General features: G+C 38.5%; 1 protein-coding gene and 1 pseudogene across 7 annotated transcripts in view; one reads left to right on the top strand and one right to left on the bottom strand.

Annotated features, from left to right (window-relative positions):
• FAM135B (family with sequence similarity 135 member B) overlaps window positions 1–18,734 on the bottom strand; it is a 493,118-nt gene that overhangs the window by 247,671 nt on the left and 226,713 nt on the right. The window lies entirely within an intron of this gene.
• Window positions 3,419–3,967, top strand: LOC122730443 (annotated as a pseudogene).

The raw sequence follows: 18,734 nt of genomic DNA, 5'->3' as shown, positions 1-18,734 counted from the left end.
GAAAAGGCCACTGAATCTGACAATTAAGAAATTACTGGTAAAAAGATGGTTCCATGAACTGCAGGCAAACCCCCCAGTTCCCACAGACCTACTCAATAAAAAAACAGAAGATCACATCAGACCAACTAATGATCAAGAAATTAATTGGCATACTACAGTTCTACTTCAGAGCTATACAAGAGGTCATCCAGAAGCCCACCAGCAAAAGGAAAGGGAGTAGCCTCCCTTATTCAGTTTAAATGCTCCCTTAATCAGCAAAGGAAAACCCCTACTTATTGAACCTAGCAATTTAGTTATATAATTTGCTGTTTGGGATAATTTGGTATTGGGATAATGGATTAAGCTGGTTATAGTTTATAATCCTTTGAAGTGATATGTGTGAGGGGCATTTACCAGAAGTATGTTTTCATTTCAAATAAAAGTTAATTACAGAATAGACTGGGCCCCAGCAAACCAGGAAGCAGGCCTTGAGAGCCACTCAATCAAAAGTGGCTGCTTCTGGAGCTCTCAGTCCACATATGCTAAGGGGGGTCATACAATTGCTCAGCAAGAGATTGCAGGGTTCTCTGCTGGCACTGTAGGCAGGACTTTGTTGATTTGCCCATACTCAGATCCAGGTCACAGTCCTGGTGGCAATGCCAGGATGAGGAGAAGCACAAGCATACCAGAGCTTGTGGCCACAGCGAAACAGGGATCATTATCACACTTCCAGGGCAGAAAAGAGGGCTTATAGTCCTGCACAGACCAGAAAACAGAGTAGGAGAGTAGTAATCACACCTCTCCTTAGGTCATACCACCTTGGAAGAACTGAAAAACTTACAAACCCTTAGAACTATCTCTGAAAATAGCTGTACAAACTTCCTAACATTCAAACAATGCACTCTCCACTTTGGAAGCAGAACCCTACTTTAACAATGATTTAAAAGTCAGGAAATGACTGGGAAAATAAGCAAATAACAGAAAAATCCTGACTATAGAAAGTTAGTATGGTGACAAGGAAGATCAAAACACACCCTCAGAAGATTTTTTTAAAAAGCCAAAGTTACTATATCCAAAGTCACCAAAAATATGAAGTGGTCTCAGGCCATGGAAAGGCTCAAAAAGGATTTTGAAAATTAAATAAGAGAGGTAGAGGAAAATTGGGACAGATGAAGCAAGACAATTGGAAAAAGTCAACAGTTTGGTAAAAGAAACACAAAAATACTGAAGAAAATAATGCCTTAAAAACAAACTAGGCCAAATAGTAATAGAGGTACAAAAAGCCAATGAGGAGAAGAATGCCTCAAAAAGCAGAAGTGGCCAAATGGAAAAGGAAGTACAAAAGCTCATTGAAGAAAACAATTTCCTTAAAAATTAGAATTGAGCAAATGGAAGCTAATGACTTTATGAGAAATCAAGAAAAAATAAAACAAAACCCAAGGAATGTAAAAAATAGAAGACAGTGTGAAATATCTCCTTGGAAAAACAACTGACCAGGAAAATAGATCCAGGAGAGCTAATTTAGAAATTATTTGACTACCTGGAAGCCATGATCAAAAAAGAGCCTAGACATCATCTTTCAAAAAATTATCAAGGAAAATCACCATGATATTCTAGAACCAGAGTGTAAAATAGAATTTGAAAAAAACCACCAATTACTTCATGAAAAAGATTTTCTAATGAAAATTCCCATAAATATTACAATCAAATTCCAGAGCTCCCAGGTCTGGAGAATATATTGCAAGTAACCAGCAAGAAACAATGAAAGTACCAGGAAGCCACAGTCAGAATAACATGAGATTTGTGGCTTTAACATTAAAGGATTAGAGGGCTTGGAATATGATATTCAGGAGGGCAAAGGAGCTAGGATTACAAGAAAGAATAACCTCCCCAGAAAACTTCAGGGAGAAAAAGGGCAATCAACAAAATAGAGGACTTTCAAGTATTCTTGATGAAAAGACCAGAGCTGACTAGAAAAGCTGACTTTCAAACACAAGATTAAAGAGAATCATAAAAATGTAAACAGGAAAAGGAAATCATAAGGGATTTAATAAGGTTAAATTTTACATTCCTACATGGTAAGATGACACTTGTAACTCATTAGGACTTTTCATTGTTAAGGCAGTTTTGAAGGAGTATATATAGACAGAGGTATGAGATGAATATGAAGGGATGATACCTAAAAAAATAAAATTAAGGGATGAGAGAGGAATGCACTGGAAGAAAGAGAAAGGGAGAGGTAAAGTTGGTTAAATTATCTCAATTAAAAAACAAAGGAAAATATTTTATGGTGGAGGTGAAGATGGGGGATGTGAAGAAGAGTGAGTGAACCTTACTCTTATCAGAATTAAAAGATGGAGTAACATACACACTCAAATGGGTATTGAAATCTTACTATACAGGAAAAGTGAGAAGGGAAGGAGATAAGAGAAGGAGGAGGGGTGGTAGAAGGGAACACACACTGGAAGAGGGAATGGTTCAGAAGCAAAACACTTTTGAGGAGGGACAGGGTGAAAAGAGAGAGGATAGAATAAATGGGGAGGGAGTAACAGGATGGAGGAAAATATAGTTAGCAATAGGAAGTATGAAAAAAAAATTGAAGCATTTCTCTGATAAAGTCCTCATGTCTCAAACATATAGAGAACTGAGTCAAATTTCTAAAAATAAGAGCCATTCTCCAATTTTTAAATGACCAAAAATATGAACAGTTTTCAGATAAAGGAAGCAAGGCTATCTATAGGCATATGGAAAAATGCTCTAACTCACTGTTGATTAGAAAGATGCAAATCAAAACAATTCTGAGGTCCTACTTCATATGTATTAAGATTGGCTACTAGGACAGAAGAGGAAAATGACAAATACTGGAGGGGATGTGGGAAAAAATGAGGCATTAATGCACTGCTGGTGGAATTGTGGATTGATTCACTTGTGCTGTAAAACAATTTGGAACTATGTCCAAAGAGCTATAAAACCATGCATACCCTTTGACCTAGCAATAGCACTACTAGGATTGTATCCAAAAAGAGATAAAAGAAACAAAAAGGAAAAGAACCTATATGTACAAAAATATTTATAGCAACTCTTTTCTGGTACCAAAGAATGGGAAACTGAGGGAATGCCCATCAATTGGGAAATGCCTGAACAAATTGTGGTATGTCATTATGATGAGATATTATTATGCTATAAGAAATGAGGAGGGGCCAGAAGCACAGGGAAGGGGAGTCGCTGCGGTTTTCTGCTTCAACAGGGCTTGAACAGAACCCTCTGTGTGATTCCTGGCTGGAGCCGACCTTAACCAACTCTCCACCTTCACTTCCACTAACCAGCACTTCTCCATCCTAGGGTTCAAGCAGCAGCCCTCCAGCTCAGCCGCAGCCTCTGTGCAGCTGCCTCCTCCCTCCGCCTCCTAGTCTAAGCCGCCTCCACCATTTCCGACACCATGACGACCTTGTCTCCCTCTCAGGTGCGACAGAACTACCACCAGGACTGAGGGCGCCATCAACCGGCAGATTAACCTGGAGCTCTACACCTCCTACATCTACCTGTCTATGTATTATTACTTTGACCGAGATGACGTGGCCCTGAAGAACTTTGCCAAGTATTTCCTGCGCCAGTCTCATGAGGAGCGGGAGCACACTGAGAAGCTGATGAAACTGCAGAACCAACTTGGCGGCCACATCTTCCTGCAGGAGATCAAGAAACCAGACCACAATGACTGGGAGAGTGGACTGAATGTAATGGATTGTGCTCTGCACTTGGAAAAAAATGTCAGTCAGTCCTTACTGAAACTGCACAAGCTGGCAACTGACAAAAACGACCCCCATTTATGTGATTTCATGGAAACCCACTACCTGGAAGAACAGGTAAAGTCCATCAAACAACTGGGTGATCAAGTAAGGAACCTGCGCATAATGGGGGCCCCGATTCTGGCATGGCGGAATATCTTTTTGATAAGCATACCCTTGGAAACAGTGACAACAAGAACTAAGCCACACCTGGCTTCCTCCACACCTGGGAACTGTGGGCGCCACTCCTCCTGTCTTTCACGTGCATGCATATTTTGGTTATCTGACCTTTTCATAATCTGTACCAAAAAACTACCACCATTTACAATAAAGTAACTTGGTACTGATGAAAAAAAAATAGAAATGAGGAGGGAGGCAGCTAGATGGCACAGTGAATAAAGCACCAGCCCTGGATTCAGGAGGACCTGAGTTCAAATCCGGCCTCAGACACTTGACACTTACTAGCTGTGTGGCCCTTAGGCAAGTCACTTAACCCTCACTGCCCTGCCAGAAAGAAAGAAAGAAAGAAAGAAAGAAAGAAAGAAAGAAAGAAAGAAAGAAAGAAAGAAAGAAAGAAAGAAAGGAAGAAAGAAAGAAAGAAAGAAGAGAAATGAGGAGGACAATTCTCTCAGAAGAACCTGGACTTACATGAGCTGATGCAAAGTGAAATGTTCTGTGCACAAAGTAACAGCAATATTGTAAGATGATTGTAAGTTATTCAGCTGTGAATAACTTAGCTACTCTCAGCAATACAGTGATCCAAAAGAACTCTGAAGGACTCATGATAAAAAATGCTATCCATCCCCTGAGAAAGACCTGATGGTGTCTGAATACAGATTGACACATCATTTTTTAAGCTTTTTATTTTTCTTGAGGTTTGCTTTTTGTCTATGTTTTCTTTCACAAGAAGACTAATATGGAAATGTTTTGCAAACTGCTTACTTTCTCAATTGGGGAGGGAGGAAAACAGAGAATTTAGAACACAAAGTTTAAAAAAGAACGTTAAAAATGTTTACATGTAATTGAGGAAAAAAATAGTAAATGAATTACATAATTTTCTTTAAAAAAAAAAGAATAACTGGATTCCCTGACCCCGTGACTTTTATTTCAAGAAAGTATAAATGATAACGCCCCACATATAAGAATGAGTGGACAAAATAAAGAAAGAATACATTCATCACTACCTAAAAGGAACCCAAAGAGGAAAGGTTCCAGGAATGTCATAGTCAAAATCCAGAGCTCCCATGTCAATGAAGAAATACTCTGCGAGAGCGAGAGAGAGCAAGAGAGAGCGAGAGTGAGGGTGAGAGCAAGAGCGAGATTTAAGTATTTACTATGTGCCAGGTACTGTGTTAAACCCTAGGGATATAAATACAAAGAGGAAAAACAGTCTCTCATCACTTTGAACCTTATTTTTTTGTTGTTGTTGTTGTTGTTGTTGCTGTTGTTTTTTTGTTTTGTGTGAAGCAAATGGAGCTAAGTAACCTGCCCAGGGTCACACAGCTAGTAAGTGTCAAGTGTCTGAGGCTGGATTTGAACTCAGGTCCTCTTGACTCCAGAGCCAGTGCTCTATCCACTGCACCACCTAGTTGCCCCCTTGAACCTTATATTCTTTTTTTTTTTTTGCAGGGCAATGGGGGTTAAGTGACTTGCCCAGGGTCACACAGCTAGTAAGTGTTAAGTGTCTGAGGCCGGATTTGAACTCAGGTACTCCTGACTCCAGGGCCGGTGCTCTATCCAGTGGTATGCTTTTTTAAAAAATAATAGTATTTTATTATTTTCCAGTTACATGTAGAGATAGTTTTCAACATTTGTTTTATAAGATTTTTCTCCCTCTCTCCCCTAGACAGCAGGTAATATGATATAGGTTTTATATACGCATATATACATATATATATATATATACATACATATATATATATAAATTAAACATATTTCTGCATTAGTCATGTTATAAGAGAAGAATCAGAGCAAAAAGGAAAAAACTCAAACAAAAAAAAACAAGAGCACCCAAAACAAAAGAAATAGTATGTTTCAATCAGCATCCATACTCCACAGTTCTATTTTTTTTTTTTGGAGAGCCTTTTTCATCATGAGTCCTTTGGGACTTTCTTGCACTGTTGTATTTGTGAGAAGAATCTAGTCTATCACAGTTGATCAATATATAATGTTGATGATACTGTGTATAACATTCTTCTGGTTCTGCTCATCTCACTCATCATCAGTTCATGCAAGTCCTTTCAAGTTTCTCTGAACTCCTCTTGCTCATCGTTTCTTACAGCACAATAGAATTCCATTACATTCTTATACCACAACTTGTTCAGCCATTCCCCAATTGTGGGCAACCCCTCAATTTCCAATTCCTTGCCACCACAAAAAGAGCAGCTATAAATATTTTTATACATGTGGGTCCTTTTCCCTTTTTTATGATCTCTTTGGGAAAAAGACCCAAAAGTGGTATTGCTGGGTCAAAGGGTATGCATAGCATAATTCCAAATTGCTCTCCAGAATGGTTGGATCAGTTCACAGCTCTACCAATAATGCATTAGTGTTCCAATTTTTCCATAGCTTCTCCAACATTTATTATTTTCCTTTTTTCATATTAGCCAATCTGATAGATGTCAGGTGGAGGTGGTATGCTTTTAATGGAATGGTAGAGAAACAACAGGAAGTAGTGTGGAGGCCTGGATATTGACAATATGAGACAAAATTTCATCTCTTAGAGCCAGAAAACGCAAGGTCAGTGTCGAAAGCTCCAGTGGGAAAGAGATAAGGATAACCAGAAGAATAATACACATGTAATATAGGATAATAGATGATATGGAATACAAACTAAGAGCCAGTACACAGAGTATTGGAAAAGTACTAAGTGTCTAAGAAGCACAAAATATGAGTAAGGTAAATTGCCTGTTCCCTCTAAACTCTTTTCTGATGTTTTGCAATCCATCCTTTGCTTTTAAGTCATAAAGTCACCATGCTGGGTTTGGCTCCAACACCTCTCTTATCTGAATTATCAAAATACCCCACTCTGTGTTTCTTGTCTCTACTTTCTCTAATCCATCATCCTTACATTTACCAAATTCATATTCCTAAAACACAAGTCTGACCATGTCACTTCACTGATTAAAAATCAAGTAATTGCTTCAATTTCTAATTTCCTCAAGGAGAAAGTATAAACTCATCTGACTGGCATTTAAAGCCCTCTGCAATCAGCCCCCAGTCTAGCTCTGCCTCTGATAAATTACCTGTCAGATTTTTCTCCTTCATGTTCTCTCTATTCTAGACAAATTGGCCCAATAGCCCTAAACCTGGAATTCCATTACTCATTTCCATTTTTGGCACAACCTCTTGCTGGGAATACACTCCTTTCTCACCTCCTCTGAAAATCTTTAGTGTCCAACAAGACTTAGCTGAGATATCACCTCCTCTACAAAAGCTTTCCTGACATCACCCTACCATAATACTAGTTTTGTCTCCCTCCTTACTTGAGTTCACACTATGTCCCTTTGATAGATTATAGGTTTCCTGACAGCAGGGCTTGTTTTCTTTTTTTATTTTGTATTGACAAGGCTTATTCTATCGATTCATGTATATACTAGGAGCTTAATAAATATTTGTTGACTTGATTTTCATCCTTTCTTTCTGGATTACTAATAATCATGAAGTCATCAAGGAGATTCTACTTAAACTGGGTCTTATCAGAGGGAATCAATCAACAAATATTTACTAAGTGCCTACTATGTGCCAGGCACTATGAACAAAGGAACTAGGGGAAACAAAAGACCATAAGTAGGATTGCATGTGTACTGGAGTACAATGACAGGTGATAAAGGCTAGAAAGGTAAAGCCCTCCCCTTTGTCCTCAGAAGCCTGATGCCTTGACAGAACAGTAGCCAAAGTTGTTATTAAAATGCTTTCTTGTGACCAACAGCTTCTATTAGATTGATGTCTTGGCATAAGGGGATAGTACCACATGGCACAAATCACAGAAAGGCAGGATCCCTCAGAAGGCTAGATAGACACAGTCATGAATGGCTACTTGCCAGCCATAAGGTCTGTGCCCTGCCTGACTTTGAAGCTCTCCTCACCCAGGGCCTTTAGAAGGCTGGAACTTTGTTACAGTCATCTATGCAGCCTCAGCATTTCATACAGTTCCTTGCACACAGAAGGTGTATAATAAATGCATGTTGTAGAGCATAGTATGTACATATATGCACTGTTCATGGAATGCTTCCCTGTGAATTAGTATCCCGAGGAATATATATAAAATCACATCAAAATAAAAGTGAGTTAGACTGCCCCTGCTCACAATGAGTTTACATTTTAATAAAAGGAGAAAGTAGATAAAGGAAGGTCAGTTACAAGGCAGATGACAAGCCCCTGAGTTGTTATGTTACAATGGCAGTCAAAGGACCATGCCCTGGAATCCAGGGAGTATAATGGTAAAGTAGACAATAAGTCAAGTCAACAAGTATTTATTAAGTGCCTACTATAAGCCAGGAACTAGGTATACCAAAAAAATGGCACAGGAAAAAGTCCATTTTTAAGTAGCTCAATAATGGGGAAGATGATATGAAAACAATTATATAGAAACAAGAAATTGGAGATAATCTCAGAGGGAAGCCCTAATATTAAGTAAGTCTAGAAAGGAAGGTAGGACTTCAGCTGAGATTTGAAATAAGTCAGGAGGCAGAAATGAAAAGGGTGTAAATTCTGAGGATAGAAAACAAGCAATAAAAATATGTGGATGGGGCAGCTAGGTGGCACAGTGGATAGAGCACCAGCCATGGAGTCAGGAGGACCTGAGTATAAATCCAGTCTCAGATACTTTACATATACTATCTGTGTGACCCTGGGCAAGTCACTTAACCCTCATTGCTTCACCAAAAAAAAATGTAGAGTACATAAGTGGAATGTCATAAGAAAGGAAAGCTAAGAAGGTCATTGTCTCTTTTCCAGAGGAAGAAAGAGTGATTTTTAAAAGTAGGAAGGAGGGAAGAGAAGGTAGAGATACATAGGGAAGAGGGAGAAAAAAGGATGAAAGGGATAGAGTGAAAAAAGAGGAAAGAAGGAAGGAAGGAGAAGAGACTGAAAGAGGAAATACAGGCATAAGGAAACAAAACAGAGAAGAAAAGACAGATTAAAGAGAAAATAAGATGGAAGAGAATCTAAAATTTTAAAAGAGAGAAAGTAAGAGTAGAAAAGAGAAAGAAATGAGTGGGGATGGAGAAAGAAAAGAAACTGAAGTAGAAAAAAGAAGAGAGGAGAAATATGGAGAGAAACAGAGGAGAAGGAAGTATGTGGGCAGAGATAACTGATGTAGGTATATTCAAATTTTAATTTACATGGTAAAATTCTAGCACACAAACTCAGTCATTACATAGTACATATACATACAAATAGCTAGAGTTTAGCTATTTTAGCCAGAGTTATATATTCTCAATGAAATCACATGCATTTTCTACAGTGAATTGCTTCACCCTTAGTTCCACTATATGTCTCAATTGGATTTCATGATCTCAATTAAAACAATTACTATTTGGTCTATTTTCCCCTTGCCTCTATATGTCTATCTATTTTCTATGCATCAAGCTAGTCTCATTTTAAAGTTCAGTTACATTCCCATTAATCATACTTTTGCATAGACTCTCCAGGGAATTTTCAGGTCACTGTAATTGGTCTCCAATTCTATTGACTTCAAAAACATTTTGGCAATTAATGTTTGTGAAATTCACCATAAATACACTGGGCTTCCCTAGTCCATTAAGCTTACACTTCATCTAAGTATTTACAAACTGTTGGTGGAAAATGTCCAAGACAGAGACTTAGTGACTCCTACTGGGTGCATGAACTCAGATCTTCTATCAAAGTATTATGTCAGTGCTAACAGTAGTTACAATTTCTCCAGACTTTCCAATAACAATTGAAATGCTATTATTATTGCTGTTATAAACATCACTTCTGCAGCCATACCCTATCCTCCTCCTGAAACTTTAGTCTGTTATTTACCAATGTTGGAATTGTGTGGGTAAAGACTATGTTATCACCTACCTTCACCAACACCTTGATGATGTAAAAGCCTCTTTCCTCTCAAACAACATGTTCTAATATTTCATGAACATTTAGGGCTTTCTCTGAACCAGAAATAGCGAACAGTCTAAAAACCTATCACTGAGACTATCCATCGTCATGTCCTTGAGGAATATCAGGCCACACAGGTTAATTCCACTGGCTAATCTTATTTTCCAGAGATCAGATGGTGAAATAGAAGTCTCTTCACAGTAGGGAGAAGATCGATCACAGGTGTGGAAGATTACATTTATTACGTATTTTCTCCTTCAATTCTGAGTAACTATTTTTCTTTATTAAATGTAAAGTTGGATAGTATGAGGATATATCAGAAATTGGCAGTTGCATGAAAAACAAAGTTCAGTCATTTTTTTCAATTGTGGCCAAGTCTTCGTGACTCCATTTGGAGTTTTGTTGGCAAAGATACAGAGGTAGTTTGACATTTCTTTCTCCAGCTCATTTTATAGATGAGGAAACTGATTCAAACAGGACTAAGTGACTTGCCCAAGGTCATATAGCTAGTTAAGTATTTGGGGTTAGATTTTAACTCAGGAAGATGAGTCTTCCTAACTCCAGATCCAGCACTCTATTCACTGTTCCACATATTTGAGGCCTATCACATAGATTTAAAAGGCAGTTAAATGGCTGAGTAGATAGAGTGCTAGGTCTAGAATGAGGAAAATTTGAGGTCAAATCTTGCCTCAGATACTTACTAATTGTGTGACCTTGGGAAAGTCACTAACTCTCTGTTTGCCTCAGTTTTCTCACTAATAAAAATAGGGATAATAACACCTTCTTCATAGGGCTTTTATGGGAATTAAATGAGGTAATAAATGTAAAGCATTTACATTAAAACATAATGTAAATATTAGCTATCATTATTTGGGTGAGTCCAATTTGAACTCCTATCACCAAGCCCAGCCTTTGTCTATAAAGACAATTCTTCCTGCACAATGGTTCAAATCATACTCCATCCTTCAAGGCTCACCCTCTTCAGGAATTATTCTCAGAATGACCTTTCCATTTTTTACAATAATTTTTCTTCCACAAAAAACCTAGAACGAGATTATACTGATTCATATAGAAAACTTGTTTTTTAATGCCCTGAATAGGGCCTGTTGTATCACCTTCATAAGACTAAACTTCTTTGAGACCAGGACCATACAATCTCTTTCTTACATTTTCCTTCCATATTACAGGACTTTCAGAAGGGGAGCCATCTCCCAGGTGGAGACGACGACAGAGATCATCTAATCTTTCCATACCTGACCCTGAATTCTCTCTAGGAAAAAAGTCAAATAACTTATCAACCATCTCTAGAATTTAGCTCTCAATTGACAGCAATCCCTAATTTGTTAGAAAGAAAGTTGTTTTCCTCATTGAGATAAAAGTACTCTTAAGCAACTTCAAAGATTCACAGATGCCAGGTTTGAAGGAGACCACAGGGACCATCTAGTTCAAAATCCTCCTTGAGGAAACAGTCCTTTTCATAGTATCCATGACATAGATTCTAACTTTTGCTCAAAGACGTCTAATGATGAGGAATCCACTGCCTCTCAAGACAGCCCAGTTCATTTGGCATAGCTCTATTTCTGGATGCTTTCACTTCCATGAATCCTATATCTTCTTCTCTGCAATTTCTATCCATTGTTCTTGTTCTGCCCTCTAGGGCCAAGCAGAACAAATCTAATTCATTTTCCGCATGGCTGCTCTTTAAAGACTTGAAGACAGCTCTCATGTCTGCCTGGCACCTCACAATCAGGCATGTACACAAATAATCAAAGTGCTTAAGAAAGGGAAAAATAAGAGAATTGTATTAGAAACTAGCAAGGAAGCTATCACGTCTAGCTATCACAGAAAGCCCAATGGCAAAAATTAAAATATCAGAACAAGGCCTTGAAGGAATAGAAAGAGGTGTGTGGGGGGTGAGGGGGGTGTATCCATTCTAGCCATAGGTTCATTCATGTCAGTGGGGGTAGTAGGGAATAAGCAGGTGAATGTATGTAACTGAAATGCAGTGTGTGTTATTTGGAAAACTATAAAATAACTCTTTCATTACAGGGCTAAAGAGTTTATATCACCTTACAGGCAATGATAAAATATTGAAGGTTTTAAAGAAAGGAAGTAGCATGGCCAGGTTGGTTCATTTAGAAGACCACCTTGGCAGGGGATACATCAGTGGATCGTAAAACGGAGATATCAAAGGTAGGAAGACCAACAAGGATGCTATGAAAATACTGTAACTGAACCATGAGGAAATATTACATTAGGTGGTATTAGTGAAAAATGAAAGAGTATATGCAGGGTGGTTATTATGGAACCAAGACTTGACAGGGCTTGGTAATGATGACATTGCACCTTTCCTTAGAAAGGTCAATATCAACAATAGTTAGCTTAAACCCTTGTTCAAAATTTGAGTAACTTTCTCAATGGCATCTGATACCTTCTAATTTTCTGAATGGGGATGAGCACAGTAGAGAGAAACTTTTTATCAGACACAGAAAAATACCCTCTTGATTCAATACAATGGACAGTGAGAAGAGATAGCTTTGTGGCCCAGTGGACAGAGAGCTGGCCCAGGTCAGGAAGATCCAAGTTCAGATTTAGCATTAGACACGTTCTAGGCATAACAGTGAACAAGTCACTTAACCACTGTCTGCCTCAGTTTCCTGATATATAAAATGAGGATAATAATAATAACTGTCTCTCGAGGATTTTGCAAGGATAAAATGAGATCATGTTTGTAAAATGTTTTTAAACCATAAAGCACTACATAAATGCTATATAAAACATTAATATAATTATAAATATAAATATATAAATGTATATATTAATTTTTTTTTAATTTTCACTTCATGGAAGTCTATCTCTCCCCTCCGTTCAAATGTAAATAAGTATTGCTTCATTGTAGGAGATAACAGTGAGGGGACGTGACCTAGCTAAGCCAAAAGGAGTTGACAGGGCTTCTAGCATCTCCTTCTTAGACCTTGCTTCCTGTCTCTCTCCTACTTGCTGTCTTACAAGAAAAAATATGTCCAGAAAATCCATGGCCACAGAGAGCCAAGTGGGCCTAGGAGGGATGGCCCAGTACAAATCTGTATATTAGGAGTAACTGTGAGCCTCTTAGCTAGACAATCGTGCTTCTTTTTTTTTTTTTTTAAATAAAAGTCGGTATTGGTGGATGTGCATGTTATTGAGTTAATAGTAACCCTGATAATCCATATTTTTGCTAGTTTGACTTATACTATACTGATTCAATTTATACTATAAAAGACTGCTTGATAATGAGCTAAAAATGTCACATTAACTATATTCTAATGATTCTCTTTAGATCATCAAAGGCCGGTAGGTGGTGTATCAGAGGTAGGAATACCTGACTTCAAATCCTGGCTCAGACACTCACTACCTGTCTGACTTTGGGGACATCATGTAACTCTTCTCAGCCTCAGTTCCCCTCACTCTAAAATGTGGACAGTAATAGCAACTACCTTATATGGTTATTGTGAGGATGAAATGACATAATATTTGTAAAGGAAGGAAATGGAATTTTTAAAGTATCTACTATGTGCCAGGCAAGGTGCTAAGCACTTTACAAATAGTATCATGTTTGATCTGCACAATAACCCTATGAGATTATTATCAATTTACATGAGGAAACTAAGCCAGACAAGGCCTGGTACACAGTCACACAGTTAAGTGTCTGAGACCATATTTCAACTCAGGTCTTCCTGATTTTAGGTCTAATACTCTCTCCACTCTACCACCTATCTGACTATAAAATACTTTTCAAAACTTAGAGACATAAATGCTAGCCATTATTAGCTATTAAATACCTCCTTCTCCCTCTCCCAGCCCACTTTCTGTTCTCTTTTCCTTCTGTTTCTCATCTACCCCTTCACTTAAAATTTGTGAAACTATTTTGGGTTTTCATCTGAGTTGGCCAGATAAGACAAGGTCCAAAAATCCCAGGAATCCTATACATTCAATAGCACACAACAAAGAGTTGAAGGTGGTGAGGGGGCAAAGAATAAGGAGAGCAGGAAGTGAAATCTGCCATACGAAGACTCAAAGATTCCATTTTAAAGCCTAGGTAAAAAGAAAGATGGTGGTGCCATCAATGGAACCAGGAGGGGCAGGGGCAGGTTTGGGGGACAGAGGATTCTGTTTTGGCCACACTGAGTTTAAAGTTGCCAAGAAGTCGTCTAGACAGAATTGTCCAAGAATCAATTAGAAATGCAAAAATCTGATTGGGAAGGACTAGGGCTACAGATATTGATGGGAGCATCTCCTGTATGGTTATGACAATTGAAGTCAGGGAAGTGGATGGGAACTTTTTATTTCATATGATCTAGATGTCTTTTCTTTAGTATTTGTATTTCCAGTGGCTAGCATGGTGCCTGGCACATAGTAGGCACTTTGTTTATCCATTCATATATATATACATGTAAATATATATACATACATATATGTATGTATGTATATATATTCATATTCACACGCATATAGATCTTGTTATCATTTATACTTTTCAAAGTACTGTTATACATGGAATGTCTCTTGATCTTCAAGATAACCTTGTACAAAGGGAAGGGAAGAGATCCTCAGAAAGAGTAAGTTGCCCAAGGCCACTGGGCAAGTCAGTTAGTGGTAAAACTGGGATTGCAGTCAAGTCCCCAGTCCAGGGTACCCACTGCTTCATACTGTTGGAAGAAGATAAAAGTGGGAAATCTAAGTTGATTTTATTTTCCATCTGACAAAACAGAATTTGTCACCCAGCAGCAGGCAGTGTGAAACACAGTTGGCTTTACACCATGTCATCACCCTGACAGGGTGCTACTGCACTACTCTTAAAGAGATGATAGGCTTCCATCAAGAACAGATGACTCAAGGGGTGTCATCTGTAACCGTGAAACAAGATGACCAAGAATGGGGAAGGAGGAAGCAGGAATGGAAAGCATGAGATGATAAGGGTGGAGGGGACTTTAGAGGACAGCTAATCTATCCCAATTATGAGACACATTCGGTTAACCAGAAATATTGATTTTTTAAATTATTATTATTTATTGACATTATCGCATTATGATAAGAAACAGAAGCAGCTATCATATAGTGGATAGAAACCCTAATGTGGATTCAAGAAGACTTTGGTTCAAGTCTTGACTCTGACACAGGCTGACTGTGTGGCCTTGGACAATTTACTTAGCATCTCAGTGCTCTAAGCAACTCTCTAAGGTTATAAATTGCAGAACAGGTGCCAATCTTCACTAGGTTATGAATTTTCCTCAATAGGAGCTCCCTATGCTAACAAAATCATAGGTTCTGCCCTCCTTCCCTCACTGTCACCTCCCTCAAAAAAAGAAAAAAGGGAGGGAGGAAGGGAGGGAGGGAGGGAGAGAGAGAGAGAAAGGAAGGAGGAAAGAAAGAAAGAAAGAAGGAAAATACAATGGAAATACTTGGAGATAAGTAGACTTGGGTTTAAACTTCAACATTTAAAATTATTAGCTTTATGACTGTAGAGTCACATAAATGCATTTATACTCAATTTCCTTATCTGCAAAAAAGGCAACAATCATACTTTCATTACTACCTACCCATCACAGAGGTACCATCAGGAAATGCCTTGCCAAACAAAAGGAACAATAGGAATATGAATTATTGTTGTTATTATTTTATAAAGGAAGAAAATGAGACTGAGAGAAGTGACCTGAGTTGTCCAGGGTCATACCACTAGAGTGGTAGAATTCCTAACCCCTCGAGGTGTTCAAACTAACAGTATGGAAAATAGTGAAAATAATGTCCAGTTGATTCATGCAGTAAGTATATTTTGACCTATATATCCTCTGAGTGCCTTCTAAGTCTGAGATTCTTTGATATTAGGAGCTGACTTAGCCATTCATTCAAAATACCTGTTTTATTATCATTATCACCTTTGAGATTAGAGCCGAGTCTCCAAACTACTAGCCCAGATTCTACTCCAGTTAGTGAGCTGAAGAATAAAATGAAATACTCAGTCTTTATAAGTACTCGTGTGTGTGTGCTTGTGCCTATTGTGGTGGTGGTTGGAGGTGGGGATGAAGGGAGAAGGACAGAACAATTTGCCATGTATTGCTATGCATTTCCTACAGTAACCCATGGGTTTCTGTTACAACAGATAATTCTTTTGGCTTCAATTCCAGCAGGTCAGTTGTGTCAAGCTGTCCCCGCCAACTCCTTCTCCATCAGTACAGGGTGACACTCACTGGCATGGCAACATTAAAGCTCCTTAAAGTCAGCTCCAGGGTGATAAGCAATGACTTGGAAAGGCTTGATGCCAGAGCTCTGAAAAACTACTGGCAATAGGCCAGAAGTCAGAAATCCAGGAACTGGATTCTCAAGCTATATAACTCCTATTCATTCTCTCTTTATGTTGACTGAATTTACCAATTTTTACTGAACAAGGGGCAGCTAGATAGTGAAGTGGGATAGAGCACAGGGCTTGGAAGTCTCATTCATCTTCATGAGTTCAAAGCCCGCCTCAGGCACTAACTAGCTGTGTGACCCTGTCCAAGTCACTTAACCCTTTTTGCCTCCGTTTCTCAAGTATAAAATGAACTTGAGAAGGAAATGGTAAACCACAGACTATAGTATCTTTGCCAAGAAAACTCCCCCAAAATAGGGTCACAAAGCATCAGACACAATTGAAATGACTCAATTAACAACTTGTCATGAACAAAGGTATTTATCTATTTTTTCACACCTGAGTAATGTTTACAAAACACATTATTTCCAACTACCCCAAGAGTAGATAGACCCTATTTTACAAATAAGGCAACTGAAGTTCAAAGATAATAATGACCCTGATGGCTGAATTGAATTGGTCAATCAGTTCCTGAAATCATAATGTCTTGATGTTGCTTGGAAAGCATTTAAACCAATATCTACTTAATGTAGGAATCTCAAATATTTCCAGTATTTTTTAGCCTGTCTGCTTAAACAACTCCTGTGTCCATCCACAGCCCTTACCTCAGAAGCCACTCTTTCTATTTTTAGACAATACGGTTGGTTATGTTAAGCCAAGAGTTAAATCATTTTATCTATCCTGTTGGCTTAGTCATGGCCTCTGGGTCCACAGAGAAAAATTCTAATCCTTTTCCCTCATGATGGCCAGTCATATACTTGAGATTATTATCTTTGCGGCTACAAGTTGTAGATGGACAGCCTATATCCAAGAGGATGTGAAAGGCCATCACAAACCACCCCAGGCCAGAAACCCCTTCCCTCCCTCCACCACCACCACCTACCATCATGGGGCAAACTGCACTGTCCCATGACTGCTGTCCTCTTTCTCTCAGAGAACTTAAAATCTTCCTGCTTACCTTCTCTCCATTTTAGAGGTGGACTTTTCTCTCCTTAGCTACACCCACATGGGGTAGATTGTCAACTATCCACCCAACTCATCCTGAAACATACCTGAGTTAGAAGCTTGTATGAAAGCCACACTTGGGTTCCAAATGAAGTCAGATCCTTAGTCCTTGCTGCATCTCAGGCAAGTTCCTACTTTCTTTCCCATCAGATTTGCCCCAAACCATCTTTGTTTGTATATTTATTGTATTCCAAAGTTGAATGTGAACTCCCTGAGGGCAGAGATCATATTTTGTATACCTAGTCCCTAGTAAAATGCCTTGTACATAGTAGGCATGTAACAAAAGTATGTTGCACAATTACATTGAACTCAACATAATAGGAATATAGAAACTACATGAAGCCTTCTGGGATATCTCCTTCAACATCATTCCTCTCTGATACCTACTCTTACCAGTGACCTTCACTCATTCACCCATTTATCTCTCCCATAGGACAATAACATTTAAATATGGAAAGGCATACATTGAATGAGGACAAGTTGTTGTTGCTCATTTTTTTTTCAATTATGTCTGACTCTTTGTGACCCCATTTGGAGTTTTCTTGGCAAAGATACTGGAGTGGTTGTCATTTCCTTCTTCATCTCGTTTTACAGATGAAGAAACTGAGGCAAATAGGATTAAGTGACTTGCCCAGGGTCACACAGCTAGTAAATGTCTGAGGCTGGATTTGAACTCATAAAGATGAGTCTTCCTGACTCAAAGCCCAGTGTTATTATATCCACTGCACCATGAGGAAAAAACAAGGTTAAAATCAAGACTCATTTAGTCTCTGTGTGATGATGGTCAAGTCATTTAGCCTCTCAGCGTCTCAGTTTCTTCTTCTGTAAAATGGAGATTAATACTACCTGTAGCAGCAACTTGTAAATGCCAGTTGTTCCTTGTATTTTACCACAGTGATTTGTGTATATGGATCACTCTATATTACATAGTAAACTCTGAAGCCAGGGTTTAGATTTCATATTTCTATTGGCAGAAAGTTATTTAAGTTACTGGGCATATTATACATTTAATATATTTATACTTGATTCAAATTAAAAAAGAATGAATTAGAAGGAAAGAACTGCTTGGTGGGACTCTAATCATCCATATCCCAGCTATCACAGCAATTTACATCTTCAAGAGACCTTAGAGATTTTAGTCAGAAGACAAAGTCACAGGACTTTTGGATGTTGTCAACCTAATGGAAACACAGACAGTTTGGGGCTGCAGGAGCTCAGGTAGTAACATCTCCACCTGGATTGAAACTGAGGTCCTAGGGCACCTTCTCTACAAAAAGGATTATAAAATCACAGGAGAACAGATTCAGAGCTTAAAGGAATACAGGAGGTCATGTAGTTCAATGTTCTCATTTTATAAGACCCAGAAAGGTTAATTGACTTGTCCTGAGATCATACATAGATTAAGGAGCAGTTAGCGGATACAGTGGATAGAGTGTTCAACTTGGTGTCAGGAAGACCCAAGTTCAATTTGTAATGATTGGAATGACGCCACCTACTGG

This window comes from Dromiciops gliroides, chromosome 1 (genome assembly GCF_019393635.1).
Source record: "Dromiciops gliroides isolate mDroGli1 chromosome 1, mDroGli1.pri, whole genome shotgun sequence".
Lineage (NCBI taxonomy): Eukaryota > Metazoa > Chordata > Mammalia > Microbiotheria > Microbiotheriidae > Dromiciops > Dromiciops gliroides.
The sequence above is the reverse complement of the archived record's forward strand: the minus strand, read 5'-3'. Positions and strand labels throughout refer to the sequence as shown.